This window comes from Corvus kubaryi, unplaced genomic scaffold (genome assembly GCF_017639235.1).
Source record: "Corvus kubaryi isolate FWS band 111438036 unplaced genomic scaffold, C.kubaryi_AGA036_p1.0 37264, whole genome shotgun sequence".
NCBI classification, from domain to species: domain Eukaryota; kingdom Metazoa; phylum Chordata; class Aves; order Passeriformes; family Corvidae; genus Corvus; species Corvus kubaryi.
This window is the reverse complement of record NW_024581079.1, coordinates 805,150-823,925: the sequence shown is the minus strand read 5'-3', so window position 1 is coordinate 823,925 and position 18,776 is coordinate 805,150. Positions and strand designations below refer to the sequence as shown.

The 18,776-nt window shown below is 40.6% G+C and overlaps 1 protein-coding gene across 1 annotated transcript in view; it reads right to left on the bottom strand.

The window, feature by feature from the left end:
* Positions 1-18,776, bottom strand: part of HS6ST1 (heparan sulfate 6-O-sulfotransferase 1) — a 208,777-nt gene that overhangs the window by 177,459 nt on the left and 12,542 nt on the right. The window lies entirely within an intron of this gene.

The following is an 18,776-nucleotide window of genomic DNA, read 5'->3' as shown; positions in this document are numbered from 1 at the left end:
CCGCTCCCGGCACCGCTCCCGGCACCGCTCCCCCGCAGCGCGCCGCGGGCCCCGCCGGAATCACCGCCACTGCGGACCTAGGTGGGCTGCGAGGCGGCTGCGGCTCCCCGAAGCACTCGGCTCTTAGCGCTTCCAGGGGCAGCCTTTATGTGCCGCCTTAAAATTAATCCCGAAAAGCTGAGCTCGGCGCTCCTCGGGGGCTAAATTCCTACTCCCTCTGTGAGACAACAGTGTTAGTGACGAGAATGTTTGCAGGGGAAAAGGATTGGGTCTTCCCGCATGTGTCTGCTCCCGCTGTGGCCGCCACATGGGCCACCGCAAGCCTCTAGTTGCAATGTCGCAACTGGATGCAAGAGGAAAATGCTCCGGCCGCACGGAGGGTGATGATGGCTGTGAGCTGGAAGAAGCCTGGGCACACCATCAGCCACGGAATGTGTAAATAATAGTAATAGGTGAAGCTGAGGCAAAAATCGTCAGAGGTGTTATTTATAGCGAACTTTCCCAGCGAAATGCTTTGTGCTGCTCAGTCAGGCGGACTCCATCCAGCAGCGGGGCTGCTGCAGGGTTTGTTTGCAATCTAAGTCTCCCAAATGAAGCAAAGCGTTGGGAACGCCGGGAAGTGCCCGGCACGGAGCCGGCTTACAGCGATCTCCTCTGTCGGGCAGCACTTAGCAGGGGGAGATGTTGCTGCGAGGATCGGTGCGATCCGGATCCGCAGAGCCCGGCCGGTGTGCTCGGTGCCAGGCATCCCCTTAGCGGAGCGGTAAGGGCAGGCAGGTCCCGCGGCTCGTCTGTCAGCCCGGGGCCGAAATGCAGGTGGGGGTCACTGCCACCAAGTATCCAGGGAACCCCTGGAAATCACCATTTGGTGCCTCTCTTCTCTGACTGTAAACGGAGGAGGAAACGTGGCCCCATGTCAAAGAGTGAGGCTAAATGTAGTGGCAGTCATGCTGCCACCTCATCGAGACACGAGTTGTTGTCTATGCAGAATAAACGATACGGACAATTGTTAATTTCTAGCCAAAAAGAGTCTAACTGAAATGCCCTATTCTCCTGTCATTACTGCTGTTGGAGAAAGTTTCCTTAAATTTCTGGTGCTTTTTAAAATAGAAGTTACAACTAGATTTTAGCGCTCCAGCACTGAAATATTCCACCAGGTTACATTTTTTAATCCAAGTTACGCCTTATGTAAATGTAAAGGAATTCGTGCCGATGGGTCATTGTTAAACACTGGGTCAAATTTACAACGGCCAAGGAGGAAATGAGATCCTGGATTTTCATTTGAACACCCTGACAGATAAAACTCCTACATTTTGAGATGGCTGCATTACTCACAAGTTATGGAGCCCCAGTGAGTTACGCAGTTCTTCCCAAACAAGTAACAATAAAATGTTTATAGCACCCAAAAGCATCATATGTTGTGTTCAAACCATTTATTCTGTTTGATATTTTCCTCTTAAAAGTCTACTTCTGGTTCTCCTCATGTAGGTTAGTTACTCCAGAAACAATGATGTCATTCTTATGCACAGAGTTCAGCTACACTGAGAAGCAGAGCATAAACCTAATTTACACGTTTGAAATTTGTATTACAGTTTGGGAAATACAGGCATATGCATGAGGTTTACATACATGGTTGCACTATACATTGCAGCATAAAAAACACAGAGCAGATTTTTTGATTGTAATGTGTTTGCCTACAGTTCTAAACATACAAGTATTTAGAAATGCCAGAACTGTGGAGAAATCAGCCATTAAATTATTTCCAGTTACATGAGCAATTGGTAATGAATTGTTTTAAACTCTAAGGTATAAAATATTTTGCTCTTTTCATTAGTTATACAGATGGAGATATTTCATTACAGATTTGTATTTGTGGTAAATATAGTGCCCGTTAGTTTGTGAAAGAACATACTAAAATTCAATCCATGTAAGATAAACAGACCACAAAGGAAAATACAGAGTTATGGCTGAAAGTGCTGTTTTCTTTACTGCAGCACCTTCATCTAAAAGTGGGGTTTGGGGAACATGCTGGAAGCATTAGGGAAGGACTATACCCTTCTGATTTACACTTACACAATTACCACCATCCTGCCTTGGAGACACTGCATTGACTCAGGGGTCAGTGCTTTTATTTTTACGAAATGCTTTGGAATCCTTCCCTGATAATTCTATATGCTGCTCTGAAATGCTGGTATTTTAAAGGTTCTTGCAGATGTGACTCACCTAAAATGATCACTTAAGCAAATACTTAAATCACTCTCTATTTATGCTCAAAATTCCACTGAAGACAATGATAGAGTAATTCTTCACTGCATGGGGAGTTAAACATCAGGTACTACATCAGTGCTGGTTTAGACCAGCACGTTTTGTGGACAAGAGAAGATCCAAGTAGAGTTAAAATAACAAGATCTACACTTTCCCTAGCTTCTGCATTGGAAACAACATTGTAAAGGGGTGAGAAATCTGACAAATGCAAGTTGTTACTGCTACCTCCTGTTACATACTGTAACTGTCTGTTTAGTCTGTGAGTTTCCCTCCACCATGCATTTAGCCATTATCCATCTTTCCAAGCTGAATCTTCCACTCTCAGGCCAGACCTCCCTAGGCTTTCCTACGTCTTATCTGGAATTCACCACCCTAGGTCTGACTAGCTCCAGAAGCAAAGCTCTATTTCCTGTGAAGCAGTGAGACTGTCATTCTGCAATCATCAAGATGCCTAAAATCTAAATATTTGTATAAAAAGCATTTTAGAGGGGGGAAAAAGTTGTATTTTTATCTCTTGAGTGTGGACTAGAGGAGCTGCATTTCAGATTTTCTCTCCATGTTCTTCTAGGCAGATGCAAACAAAAGACCCCCCCCCATACCCCACTGGAAAAGTTCTCTGACATTTTAGTGTCTATCTAATCCTTTGCATCCTTCCACTCCGGATCTGTGTCAGACTGAGCAGAACCCTCTTACACAAGCAAATGGAAAGATTATGTTTGGCACTTTTGTAGGAATCTAGTTGATCTAGGAGCATAACTGTGCTGATTTTCAGTGATTTTCACATGACTAAGTTCCTTCGGGCACATTTGAAAGGCCTATGGCTTTTGTACACTCCCTAGCACTAAGCTGTATTTGTGAAGGAACTAACTTTGAATTCTCACTACAAAATAATTCCTATACTAGCTAAGTTACCTAAGCTTGGTCTACACTCAGCCACTTTCCTGGCCTTCCTTTTTCTTGATTTATTTGTGGTAAGACCTTGCTAGGAGTCAGCTACAAGGATTAGAGATCTTTGTAGAGATAACAAGAAATAAACACAAATTTTGCAAAAGCAGTTGGAAGGTATTTTATCATTGCTTGCTTCTGGCCATGCCATGGGATGCCTAAATATTTATGTTAAATCTACTAAAATATTCTAATCTAATCTAATAAAAAAATTCATAAAATATTAACATGTGAGTTAACACTAGGTGAGGACAAACTCGGGTATCGTGAGGGTATGGCTTATTACAGGAAACCTCCCATGAGAAAACAAGAGTAAGAAACGTGTAAACCACACACCACCTCTGCCACCAAAACCTCATGCAATACTTATCTCAAAGCTTAATAAATAAATAGTAGCTTTATTAGGCAAGGGAAGTCTAAAGGCTTCTTGACTCAGAAGATACAACAGTTTGCTGCGAACTAGTATAACTTAGTTAATCAAAACATTACCAAAAAAATCCTCTTTAAACCCTTGCAAACCCTAAGAAGTACCTCAAGAAATGTTTTACCCTTAAATAAAGTTCTACTACTTTTTAACAAAAAAATGTTTGCATCTACTTTGTTTCCAGAGGATAAACTCCCCATTACCCCAAATAGTTGAGACAAACCATTTGTTATCCCACTTTAGCTGTTTGGGTTTATAGCCCAGCTCCTTTAGGGAGAGTGGGCATGTGATGCTCATTTGCTTTGCTGATGTATGTGTGTGTACTCCATATACTGAGTGAATGGTGAGGAGTCACAAATCACAGGCTGTAGTCCCTGGCCTGTAATATCAACATTCCAACCTGCAGCAAAATGTAGAACTCTTGTTTTTCTAATGTGAACTGGTTTTGCTTGTCCACTGCTCTTGCAGCATCAGTGGCCAGCCATGCACATTTGCACAGAGTGGCAGCACTCACATATCATTTTCCTGTGATACTCGCACTCCGAGTTGGAAACCTGTAGCAGTTTGTAAACTCTAGTGTAAATACTCTGTGGTTCCACTCCTAATGCTGTAGGTTAGTCACAACCCCACAGAGTTCTCACAGCCAGCAAGGTGATCACTGATCCCTGAGTACAGCATGGTTCCACTTAATTCAAGGAAGCAGGCACTGAATGATGCCAAAATCTCTTAGACTCACCAAACCTGGTTCTGATTTCAGCTCTTGCACTGCTTTTGGGGACTGCTGGAAAGATCTGCTGTTTGAAAGGTACCAAAGACAGTCTTAGAAACCGTGGGAGAAACCAAAACAGTGAAGGCACTATCAGCTGTCCTAAACAAAGGAAAGTGTAACTTCAGCAGCTACAGAGATGAAATCTGTGTTTTCAAACTACATTCACAGACTGTGTGTTTGTGATATAATCCTGCTCCCTCCTCTCACATGGATGCTGTGGATCTGTACACCTGTGGCTTAGCAGGATGTCAGCTTATGACTGGTGAGACGGAGCTAGTTACTTAATAATTGTATTTTCTCTCTTGCAAAGGGAAGATGATTGAAACAGACCCACTGCAAAAGCCTCCATGAGCAGATCAGTTCTCTGAGACCTCATGTGATAAGCAACAGTGGAACTTCTCAAAGCCACAAATACGTGCTGCATGTAGTGACTGCAGATGCCAGACTTGAATGTGTGACGTTGGAAAGACCTTAACTGATCTCTCAGATGTACAAATGCCTACAAGTTTAAGCAGGAAGCTGGGACTGCAGCTGATGCATATATAGTTTCTAAGGTATTAATCCTTGTGAGGAAGGAGTTTGTGGGTCCACAGAGAAGGCACAAGGTGCCAGCTGTTCCCCATTCACACTCTTTTTTTTCCTACTTGTACTACAACAGCTGCAAGATGATGCTGTCTGGGCTTGATGGAAAGGACAGGCCTATTTGGCAGTGGCATATTATTAGCATTATTCCCCATTCGTTCATGGGTATTAAATAAACACGAAGGGAGCTTGGCTTCTACAAGATTTCACTTCCCCTGACTCTCTCCTGCAGCAGCTGTCCACTGGGACATGCCTGTTAGCAGGGAACAAGTGTAACCCTTTCAGACTTGCTCTGTAAAACCCCTCAGAACACAAATCCTTGGCTTCTGCTAGGGCCATCAGCGTGATGTGTTTAGAAGCACCAAGATGCTCTCACCGTGGAAGGCAGCCACTGCAGCCAGCAAAGCTGTTGGCTCTCTCCACACGTGTAACATGGATATGTACACTCAGAAAATGGTGCTGGAATAGTTTCTGTACAACAGCTTAGTAGCTTTCTGCAGTGACTTGAAGCTTAAGCCTGGCTTAGGGCCAAGCTAGCTGTCACGGGTTTTTTGTATCGTACATATTAATCTAAATATTATTGGAAATACAATTGTTTTATCTTTACGCTCTTCAGGAAATGCTACAATGCACGAGGAAGATCCTTGTCTCTTTGCCATTGGGTCTTACATAAACATGTAGATGTCCTGTTAGCACGTGCACTGTTTTTTAGTGTTTTATACCATAATTTCCTTGATCTTTGTAAAAAAAACCTTTTGTAAAAAAACCCAGTTTGGAAATTGCATTCTAAAGCATATGTGCTTACAGAATTTTGACTTGACATCTCTGCAGGATTCTCCAGGAAAAAAAAATCTAATTAGAACTCGCATTCATCCTTCCTTGCTGATGTTTTAACATCGTGAACAGACAAAGCAGGGATGCCAAAGTTCAGGAGAACGGAGTTACACACAAAAAAGTGACTAATCACTTTCCCATTTAATCCTCAAATTAAGGAGTTATGTAATAAAGTGAATAAGCTGAAAGCTATAAAATAAACTGGCTATATAGCAATTATGCTCGGAGATGTGCAGTTAAACTGAAAATGTGCACCATTCAGTTCTTAGAAAGCTTTTAGACAGAAGTCAACCACCTGAAAAGTGCAGGGAATTTGAAGTGCACTGTTTAATGTATTTTTTTAAAAAAGAAATTGTCTGACAAAGCCAAGCTGTGAATAATCACAGCCTCTGCCTTTTGTTCACAGCATCAGCTCTTTCAATTATGTTGCTTCTACAAGCAATGTAGCAGAGGATCTGTAGGCTGACCAATCAAAGTTTGAATACTTTCTCACCAAATAAAAGCCATTGGTTGAAAAATCCCTTGGTGTGAAAAAAAATTGCAGAAATACTTCCCCCTTCTCTCTTCCCCCATTCATTTTTGCAATATTTGAAGCACAGTAAAATTATTTCAGTGGCAAAGCAAGAGGAAGAAGTTCACATTCCAGCTGCCTCTGTGTAATAGGAGCTGCCAGAACCAAGAGATGGATAATTTCCCTGCCCTGCTGCCCACCCACCGGGCCCTGTACTCTGCCATGGATCTGGGTGCTCACAGACATGTTGATGCTGTGAACAGAAGGGATTTTCCACAGTTGGTTTTATCACAGGGATTGTGATTATCAGCATCCTATCAAAACAGTCCTTATAAATGATACCAAATCAACACTCGAGAGCACAAGGAAAAGGAATTTCATGGAGATTGCAGGACTAAAATTAAGTCCACAACATTTATAATTAAGGGAAAGTTACTGCAAAAGAAGCTCTTGAGTGCTGTATATTTTTAGGCCACAGCAACAAGAAAATTGGGAGAAAAGGCTGAAATGCCACCAGGCAAACACATTCTTGATGACAATGAAAGCAGTGGGGCCTGTGTAGAGCATTTGGGCTGTAGGGCGAGGCTGCTTGCCCAGACTGAATGTCGTGTTCTTTTCTGTGCTGTTCTGTCCTAGGTGGCACTTCAATCCCTGTTTGAACCTTGCCACAGGGTGACTTGGCAGAGAGATAAGAGCAGAGATCTCCCCAAACAGTACCTAGTGGTGACTTAAAATTGCACCAGATGAAGGAGTGACCAGCTTCAGAGGGGATCATCAGTTAAGCCTGATATGGGTGCACAGGGGAAATAACTGTAGACCCAGCAGTTTCTGCTGTGAGAGCTTATGTATTTTAAGCTTGATCTACTTAAGGCATTATCCACAGTATATGAATCTCTTAATTCTTTTTCTTGATTTCTACACTGAGCATCAGTGATAGCTGGTGGCACAGACTCATCTGCTTCTTCAATTTTGATATAAAGTCCTAGAAATTGGCTTAATATGTACAGATGAAGTACACTGGTATTACAGTCAGTTGGGATTAAGGACTCATAAGAACAATAAGAGGAAAAAGGAAATAAATTTGAGCCTACTAGTCCATACATAACAGAAATAGAGAATTAAACTTGAAAAAAAAATTAAAATGTATTATTTAATTTTAGTGTAAACATAGAAGTCCCGACTACCCTGTCATCAAGTCTCACAGGCCAGGTAAGCATAAAACTCCATATTGAACTTGTGCTGATTTTTTTCCTAGATTTCATTCCTAGACACTGACAACTTCAGTTAATTGATTCCTCCCTCTGTCACTGCAGTTCATCCAGCTCATACTTCCATTTATGTCTGCTGCAATAAAAAAAATCCTGCCTTGTTGTCCTCTGTCAGGAGGGAGAGAGGCTATGGTCAACAACTATTCACAGCCAGAATTACAAGAGAGGATTCCACATCATTCCCTGAGAGGATGCAGTGTTACCTTCTTTATTGTACCACATTCTAACCAGTGGAGGATGCTGAGTGGAAACAGAGGAATTGCAAGAATTCTTTATCACTGATAATAAAATAGGACCTAAGCAAGACCAGCCAGCCCTGACAGCTTTTGCATGTTCTAAAGGAAAACACAGAACACATACACACTGCTGTAGGAAGCCCAGCAACCTATTTCCCTTAAAATATTTATCACAGAAAAGGAAAGAAACTGAATGTATAGACAGGAACTTCCCCTTGATTTCAGAAGTTTTAATCTCTCCCTCTGATATATTTATTACACAGTTAAAACACTTGAAGTTTAATATCACTTCTTTTAATTAGCCATTTTATCTGTCTTCTTTTTTCCTCCAAGTTGGCAAAGTTTTGTTTATCAGCAATTATCTGCCTTACTTACAATGCAGAGAGGATTGAAATATAACAGAGGGCACCTTGCTGAGGCTTTGTCACAGACAGAAATGGGTCTGTACCAATGATACAGAATTCCACACGCTGCTGGAATACAAAATCCTTGTCTCTGCCCTTTTTTCTCAGGTGGAGTTGATGTGCCTATACTGTGCCCTGTGATGAAACCTGGCTCTAATGTTGACATCCCTAATTGAAAAGTATTACTTCGTAATTTCTTCTTGCTTGGAAAACTGATAGAGGAATAGTCTTAGTTAAAAATGGAAAAGGCTGAATTTATGGGCACATGGGACATTATTTATAAGAATAAATAATTATTTATCTCAAACTTTGTTTCCTAGATTTGATGAGAATCAAATGAAACAAGGCTATTTACTGAAGCCAGAGGTGAGAGATCATTTTCCCTGACTCAGACACAAGTGTTTGTTTCCCAGAACAAACTCAAGGGGAAGCTGCACTGTACAAGAAATGGAAGAAGAAAGATTTCTCTTTCCAGCCAGAATATTAAAAAAATCCACACATCTGTCATGTTGGTAACCTCTCGAAAAACAGCTTTTGAGAACACCAAGATAAAAATCTCTGAACAGAAACAGACTGTTTGATACTAGTTTTACAATGGAAATAACCTGAAAAAAAAATGAGTTCACACAGGCTGGATGTTGTTTAAAATAAAGCTATTATTCTTCCTAGTTTGTGCTTCGCACTATAGTGAAATGTATTATAACAGTTCTCAGGGTGGACACTGTTCTATAATAAAAATTATTTATTTTGGAATAATAAGTTTCTTTCAAATGTAATGTAGGTTCTTTTAGTATAACACACACACACACACACAGAGCTGATTTTCTAGAGCAGTGTCCATACAGAGAACTATTCTGGAATTCTTACTGTGGTCACTGGGGCTTTGTTTCAATGTTAAACTATTGCATCATTTCAGAACAGATGTGTCAGTTAGGTAGATACTTGCATTACTAAACAACAGGAAAATTAGGGATGTGGAAAAGCAAAAGCCAAGTTGAGTAATTGTAATGCATTGGAGAATTTTCATTCAGAGCTTCCTCTGCTCCTGCTGCTAGGCTAAGAGGGGGCATTTTCTTAAGAGAAGAAGGTATAGGAAGGAAGGTGTTTAAACTTTGTCTGTGATAGAGAAATGGAAATTGGAAAAATGTGTGTTCTATTGAAACAAAAGCTGTAACAAGGCACTACAAGTCCATGGCATCCCTTGCAGGAACACATGAACCTTGCTGGTAACTACAGCATCCCTTGCTTCCACCTATGAAAAGGATCCAAATGTCCCAAGTAAAGCAGAAACCAAAAGAAGTTACGAGTACTTCATTATTGTTCTTCAGATAATCCAGCCAAATATACTAGAAAAAATTCCACATCATTCCTGGAGATAAATCCTGGAGAAGGTTTTGTGTTGATTTTGCAGAACTCAAGTAAAATGCAGTTAGCACTTTACTCTTCATAGCTTCAAGGAGAAAACAACTGCCTGCTGATAAGGTCAAGCCTCTGTATAGCATTTGTTGCCACTGGACTGGCAGGAGTTCCTTTAAATAACTTCAAGAGAGTCAACAATTCCACATGCAAAACTGTAGAAACAATATGACAAGTGAGTATGTATCAGCACACTGTGTTTGTTTGGATATTCTGATCCGCGGAGAAGGAAAATTTTTGTTCCCTCAGATTTTTGTGGTTGTTTACACAGCAGCTGTAAGCCCTGAACTGCCAGTGCCTGATGGCTTTGCCAATACAACCTCTGACAAAGATGCTCAGCTGTAGAACAAGTAGCTAAAAGGGCACATATTCCAGCAGCAGAGCAGCACCAGTAAGAGAAAATCAGCAAAATGGGTGTGGTTTCTTTGTTAGGAATATTGGTTATACCACAAAAATGCCACCTTTACTAGTGTTCATGCAGTCACAGTGGGAGCCTGACAGTTTGAGTGTCTCTGGCCTGAGCTCAGAGCAGATTTTATGGCAATTGCACTGCAAACAGCTGTGGAAGGGCAGCTGTGAGCAGCCGTCAGAGGGCAGCTTGTGTGCACACTGACCAGCAATGCTCTCTGGCAGTAGCCACAGCAGGAAGATGTGTGGTTCTCTGGTGCCCTTGCACTGCTGAACTGCATAATGCTGTGGAGGGGAAGGTCAAAATGGGAAAAGTAAAATACTCTCTCATTATCTCCCCGCTTAGGTTCCTCAAGATTACTTTCTACAAATGACTGTCATTTTGGGAAAGGGTCTGGTGCAAGAAACACACATACCTGAGTGGGAGGAATAGCTGTTATGGTTTCCATACACAGCTGGCTCACTGCTCCCTGAGATTTTAAAGGGTATGAGCTGAACTGTAATAATTTACAGAATGGTAAACTGGCATTGATTTTAGCTTTCCCTATTATGTCAGCTATAATTTACAATGATTTGGGAGCTCTTCAGATAACTGAGTCTTCCTGCACTGGAATGGAGCAGGCACTTCAGTAGGAAAGATAATGTGGGCAAGCTGAGAGTAGAAATTACCAGACCTCTCCCTATGTAGGCCACCCCTAAGAATTATAGCCCCAGAACAAGCCTAGAAAGTGCAGTGATTTGTCTGTGGGAAAAAGAATTCAGAGACAACTTTTGTGGCATGTGGGAGAAAAGAGGTGGAAAGAAAAATGAGCACTGTCCTCCCACTTCAGTTAATCTGGAGAGAGGAAGAAACAGGGTCTTGGTTCTGGACATTAACCTCCATGAGAAGAAAAACTTGTGCTGTGACACTTTATCTTTCCCCAGACCAAGATGAGGGTATTGATGCTCTGCAATACATTTCCCTTTGCCCAGTACTGCTGAGGGAGATAGTTGTCCATTAAACCATAAAAAAGGTCTTGCTGTAGATTCACACTGCAGACAATTCTCAGCAGTAAACTACATTGTACGTTTTTTAAAAAACTACAGCTTGAGTCTTGTGGATCTAGGAACATTTTGAAGGTGTTGATAGGAAAGTGTGCAACCCCACTCTTTAAGATCTTTTGATCTCCCAGAGCAAAAAGCCTGGGTTCCTGAGCACAGCGATCTATTGATCAGTGCCTTATGACTTTGGATAAAGAATGATAATCACAGTGACAGGGAAGTTTGAGAAAGTATCGTAGTCAGAAAAACATTTGAACTAAAGCCATATCACAGTGTACTGCCACCTCCTGTATGACTTTTTTGCACTGTGGTGGGTTTGATAATCACTGGACCTTGTGCTCTTAAATTAAAGAACTTGGTAAATTTTATGAACTTCAGGCCATGAGTCATGAACTTTAACTACAATATTTAGTCCAAACAACTGCCTAAGTCCCAGAGTTTGTGCTGTCTTGCCTTGGTACTGCACAAGGCACAATCCTGTGCTCCCTGCACTGTGTGGATAGACAATGCAGACACATATACACAGATGTGGCTTAGCTTTAGACACTTGAATAGCCAATCTTGACCATATTCTACTCAAATTTACTTTTGTCTTCTTACAGAGACTATAATGGGAGAGAAAAAAGGTAAGGGTAAATAGTATTTATTGTTTGCCTGCAAACAACTACCTCTAAACAGATGAATCTGTTACTGTAGTAAAAATATGTAAGACAATCCAAGGCATTCAAATTTGAGTTCATCCCATCTTTTGAGCTGACAACTAATGTAATTCACTGAAGATAGAGACAGTGGAGGAGTCCCAGGGATCTTTAGAAGAGAATTAACTCTGGTCAAAATAGAGTTTTATCTGTGCCAGATCCTGAACAGAACACATGTGAAATTTAGGCTCTAACATAGATCAGTGTTCTATAAATTGCCCTGATCTTTACAGTATGCGAAGCTAAACCATTAGAGGCAAATGCTCTCTTATCTGGTGCTCTTGAAGACAAACTTATTTTTCCTGTGTCTGATTCAAGATGCAGAAAGCTTATGTCCCCTTTCAGTTCTTAAGATTATCATACCAACCATCCTCTTTTTTTCCCTAAAAAAGCAAAATGAAGCTATCCCAAATTAGCAGATCAGTGTGAATACAGCCACAAAAAATATATATATATTAAGCTGCTTGGCAATCATATAGGTTCAACAAATCTATTGACTTAGTTTTTATTATTCTTTCTTTATAAGTAGTAATGTTTCACTCCTTGAAATCTCATCATCCTTGGGTCTTGTTCTGAATTCTTTTCAATTCTATCTCTTAAAACAATAGAGTTTTCTTTTGTTATCTGGAATTGTGTATCACAACTAATTTTTAGCAGTGCATCCTGTTGATAATTAGGCTGATCTCATGAATCAGTTAATATCTGAATATTCTCAACATTTTCTCAGAGGCTCATGTGATTTTGGACACTGGTCTGAGTCACGGAAGCAAGTTTTTATATGTTACTTACTTTTAATGTGTTTCATTAAAGCTATAAGTCCTCCTGTCATAGGCCTCAGATAAAGATGTGATGCTGATACTAGAAGTGTCAATTTAAGTGTTTCAAAATATAATGTATTGTTGAGAAAGCTGAGCTCTTAACAAGCTGGTTTTGGGACCCATCACATTGGATTTCTGGGCCCTTAAACTTTTTCAGTTGAAGAGTTTGTGTCCCTAGCCTCTTCCATAAACTCTGTTGAGCATCCTGGGCACAACTCTTTCTGTTACTCTCGCTGAAGCAGGACCCTGCTGCCAAGAGGGTGCTCTGAAGTACCTTCAAAACTCCATTTCCTGAGGCTGCAACCCTGTGAGCAATTAGGGTTTTCTGTCAACCTCTTCAGGAACATATGGCCACCAAAGCAAAAGGGCACTCAAAATCTGAGAGGGCTCCAAAATACCACCACTTTCACTTATTTAAATCTGTGCACCTACTTCTCACTCATTGCTCGCATTCATTAGTGCATAGCTACTTCCTTCCTGCTCTTCAGTATTCCCAGCTTTGAACAGTCAGGGTTCTACTGGCAAAGTGCATTGCATCTTTTTTCAGTAGTGGAAACTCCTCCTTTTCCCTATGCCACCGTATTTTTTTGAGTTTTCACTAATCAAATCATATTTCTTTACCACAGACATGTAACTCTGACATCCCTTCCCTCGGCACGGATTTGCTGTACCTGTACCCAATTCTTTCAATTCCAGTTCTCTATGGTTACAGTGCCCAGACAACATTTCAGTCTTGCTTGGCTATTGTTGATTTACCAAACTCCCTCCTCCATGTTGCAGTCCCTCCATTCTCACATCTGACTGCTGCAGTTCAGCCTCAGCCATCCCTTGCTCACTTGGAAAGGCAATCAGTTCCAGGCTGGCCCTTTAGCAGTGCTTTGATGAATGGAATATGACTTGTATTTCACACTTAATGCAATTTAGGAGGGAGCAGTTTGAGATACTAGAAAACTTGGCAATAAAATGCCAATTAGGTGTGACTTAACACAGACTATTAACACAGTGTTTGAAATACCCAATGTTCTCCTACTATTCCTTATTATTGAATTGTATCCATTTAATCCCATTATGCCCTCCTGATAAAGAGATTATTCAGTCCTTTGCTTCCTTGTTCACTCCATGGTTCTCCATGGTGCTTTTTGCAGACTCTTCTTGGCTCCACACTGCTGTGACCAGCTGCTCTGGTACCAAATCCAGCTCATTTAAAGCAAGCTCTGATGTATCTGTAGTGTAACACAACAGCTGTGAATAAAACTGAGGCATATCTTTTGATGATAAAGTTTCCAACTGGATATTGTATAAAAGTTGAAACAAGCATGATGAAATACTAGAGCAGCCTGGTGATTGTGGACTCTCTGTCCTTGGAGGTACAGAAAACTTGACTGGACTGGCATTGAACAAACAGCTCTAACTCTGAGGCTGGCCCTGCTTGTGGCAGGAGGCTGAACTGGATGGATGTCCAGAGGTCCCCTCCAGAATAAATTATATTATTCTATTTTTAAAATAACACAAACCCATCAGGTTTTATATATATATAATAATAATAATTTATATTATTTATTTACTGATTTATTTGCCTATCTTTAAAAAATGTTTTCAAATAAAATAGATTTGAATAGGAGAGATTTGGTCTCTCTGACTAGACATCCAGTGTAGGCATGCTGCTCTGGAGTTTCTATTTTGACTGTATCATAAACTGAGGTGTCTGAACAGAGATGCTGCCAACTGCTGCTGAGATACATCAACGACATAAAACAGAAATTACTCTACCTTTCCCACACATTAAACAGTTGTATTTTAGACTGCATCCTAACTCCAGCAGTTTAATATTGTACCTGGTGCTTTAACTGCCTGAAGTAGACCTGGAACCAAGCCCCTTTAATGGCATATGGAAAAGGCCTTTCAGAAAATACAAGGAGCTGACAGGCATGCCCATGATGGTTCTAAGTAGTAAGCAGAATAAAACCTGTGTTCTTCATTTTTAACTGCAGTGTACTGGACACAGATGGTACCTGGGACAGGCACTGGCACCGTGGCCTTGTGGACTTTACAGAAAAAAAGCACAAAGCAAGTGGTAGTTGCACACTCTGACTGAGGAACCAAGGCACGGAGACGCTTTCCTTGCTGTTATCAGCCAGTTTTTGATTCTCTCCTATTTTCTCCAATGCCTCTTTCCTATTTCCTTGTCCCAAAAGATACTCCTGCTGGAAAATTAAAATGACAACACAGAACCCTTTTTTTTTTTTTTGAGGTACAAACCTTTCCTTCACACCTGGCACAGCCTCTAATATTAATTATTGCTGCCATAAAGAAGGTGGTAACATTCTTCATTCATGGGAGTTTTGTTGATTTAATGGCAGTTTTAAAAGCATAGAATTTCCTTATGCTTAATCCATGGTTTCTTCCTCATCCCCAGCCCTGCCTCACGAGCTTATTTTTAGTTTGAATCAAGGGCTTTTTTGTCCATATAAGCCAGAAGTGTTCTGGAAGTGTTTTACATGGACAGAGGTACTTTATTGGGCTCCTGTCACCAGCCAGCATCTTTGTGTCACCTGGACCAGCTCACAGCACCGTGCTTTGTTACACTGCATTTTAGTGCTTGGGGTTGGGAGGTACCCTAATGAGTAGTGGCAGGCAATTTAAAAAATATTTTTTCTGCTGAAGGGTGGGTGGAAGACAAGAAAGAAGGCCAGTATGGCATTCTTGATAGTTTGCTATGATGCAGGGAAAAATACAGTTTTCATCGTGATAGTTCAATGAATCTTGAGTGCTCTGGAGGTTTTGGAAGTGTCTCTCCTAATGCACGGAAAAGCCTTCATTTAAAAAGGTACTTTTGACTTGTAACTGTATCTTTGCAGCAAGCAGACAGCTAGGTTATCTTTGTATTTATCAGAGTTCACACTGGATTGTGGTCTTGTAATTCTCTTTAGAAAAGAGTCTCTGCTCCTGTGCTAACTGCAGCTATTCAAAGGCACTGCAATCTATCAAAGCTCGTTTCTTAGTTGTGATGATTACATTCTTGAGCTTACTGGGTTATGAAGAATAAGCCACTTGCCTGTCCTCTAAAATTACTACATTCTTGCTGGAGAAGGAAGGAAAACACAGACATGTATGAAGGTCACAACACCCAGGTGTCAGTGGATAGCAGATAAGGCTCTTGATGATTTCTTCCTCCTTGATCATGCACAAACTACTCTCAACTCTCCGTATTGATCTTCCTCGAGGGCCATCCTCACAGAAAAAGACAGAGATTGAGGAGGAGCAAAGCAGCAGAACAGCACAAGCTGGAGCCTGGGGACAAAAACAAGTTTGAGAGCCTGGAAGCTGGACAACAACAGGTCTGAGGAGATGAAAGAGAAGTTGCTGCAGCTTATGAGGCTCTGCTCACTAAAGCAGAGCAGCAGTTCTACAGTCTGCAACAACACATGGCATTTTCTGAAATCATCATTGCTTTTATGAAAGCAAAAGCTTCTAAAGGTAAGACAAAACCCCTTCCCATCTCAGACTGCCTGGCTGTGTAAAGAACACTACCATAAAGCCCTAGCTTGTGTGATAAATGCCCTAACAGTGCTCATTGATTATATCAGTATACAGATGATGAAATCTGAGGGAGGGAGAGGACACGGGGTTACTTGTCAAAAAAATGAAACTTTAGAATACCAGAAATAAAGGTGCTTGTCTAATCTCAAATTGGCCCCTTTTTTGCTGTGAAGGATACATTATTGAATTACATCATTACACGTGTATTTTTTATTTTAAGAGGGAACAAATCTAGCCCCAAGGGCCTAAGCAAAAAAAGGAAATGAAATCACACAATGGCTGAGTAGGTTCATGCAGTTGTTTACAACTGTCAGCCTCCCAAATATCTTTCATTTGTTTCTGGACTTCATGGCCAAGGTCTGGATTAGGAGTGTTCAGAGTATCAATAAGAGCATCAATAATGTCAACCATCTGTTACCACATGAATCTGACCCATAAGAGATTCTTTCTTATTGTGAGAACTTGGGAGAATGCTTTTTAAAGGCCTTTGCCTCCTTCTGAGTGAGACCTCAGCTCAACAGCTACCTCAGAAGGTGAGAATAGATATGCTTGAGCAAATACTGGATAAATGCCACGGGAAAAAATTCTCCTTAATATTACCATGGAGTATGAATCAGCTGCTTGGCTGCATACAAGACATGAATCCAAGCTGGCAACCCAGATGTAATGTTCTGCCTTCAGGACAGGCAGAGGTCAGTGATGTCCCTAAACCTGGGATCCCTCTATCATGCTTTTAATACTACAGAAAAATGTTTCCAACAGGTTTTAAACACTAAGAGAATAAAAGATGACACTAGAGTGTCAAATCCCTCTAAGGCTATGAGCACAGAGAGTCGTATTTTATTTCCCTGAATGCTTTTGATAATAAAGAATAATTAATATCCAATCGACAACAAAATAAGATGAAAGTTTGTTCAACCCACAAACCAAAAGACCCCATGGTATTAGTTGTAAATGTGCACCAGATAAGTTTTACTTCCCCTTGGTGAGGTTTACAAGTTTAGCAACTACAAATATTGCACTCCTGATCAAAAATGCCTGAAATAATACAGATTCTGGGCCCACAGATATAACACAGAAATGTTTTAAAATCAGAAGTGCAATTGAAGAATACACATTTGTTCACCTGGAGCTCATCAATTCTGGGACTTTGGACAGACTTTTACTAGGAAAATTTTGGAGAATTTGGATATTTTAATACATCATGAATCTTAAAGAAATACAAATCGTATATCATATATATATACATACATCAATACCGTGAATATTAGTATTTTGGTTTAAGTCATATTCCTAAAGATAATGATAAATATGATTAAAAACAAAATACTAATGAAGATTTCTAAGAGCTTTTCTTCAGATGAGCACATTTATGAAAAAGTAAACTGTCTGGAAAATATTCACACTGTCCCTGAAGCAATCAATAAATAAACGTAATAAAGAAAAGAAGAGCAAACTGTAGTTCTGAGTACAGCAAAGGCATTTGAATCCTGAAACTTGGTTACATTTTTGCCATGAGCAGCTAATTTAACCTGTCTCCCACTTCTTGGTTTTTCCTATTGGTAAAATAGGAAAAACACGTTGCAAGCATTATGAAGAAGAAATGTTATCAAAATTATTGAGGTAGGTAAGGTCCTGTTAGTATATAGTAAACCATCCTCACAACGAGGGGTGCTGTAACAACCTGGCAATTGTGAAACTGAAGATTCAGCATTGTTAATATAGTGAGATTAGAAAGGTCATAACACTGCAAGCTGGCATTATTTTCATATTTGGCGTCATGGAAGATTGCCTCCATAGCACACCTGCCTAGCTCAATATTGATTTGGCTTCTCTGATTACAAATGGAATGTAAACTGATTAGAAAACAATTAGGAGTAAATCTATATGAACAAGGCTTTTTTTCTCTTCTTTCTTCTTGGAGAGTTAGCTTGATGTGACATGCAGGAATTTGACTTTGCCACTGACTGGCTAAAGGCAAGCAACAAGACAATGAGTTATCATTGCTGATTCAACGATGAGCTGTGAAAATAAAAGGTTTTATTCGTTCTATTCCTCAAGGCTGAAAACCTCTGCCATCTTTAGTGTCTTTACAAAGGAATAAGAAAAACCCAGGTATGGCTTCTTAAGAAAATACTCCCTTATTATCTCTGACCTTTGTACAATCCTGTTGAAGCTGTGCTGATAATACAGTCTCTTGTTGGTCCCTTCAGTTGTTCACTTAAACGCTAATGTCACAGTCTAAAGGAAAAGTTGCCATGGATTCACAGTAACTGCCTGACCTGAAAAAGAGTCCAATAATGAGGAAGGCTAAAAGCAGTTTTGCTTTTAAATTTGTCACCAGGAACTAATGGTCAGTGCTATTCCACTCAGAGTTTGCATGTACTCCTATACCACATGAAAGTTTCCCTGGACGAATAACAACTTTTTTGTTCTGTGAACAGCAAAACGAACAAAGTCTGGGTCTGTACAGATTTGTACATTGTGTTCCTGAGTTCACCCCCTGCTCTGCACAACTCCCATGTTTTTACCACGCTCCCAATGCTCACTGCCTCCCCCACATCCTGTGTGTGCAGTTATACAACACTCAAACTATTCCAGGGGTGACTCATCATCT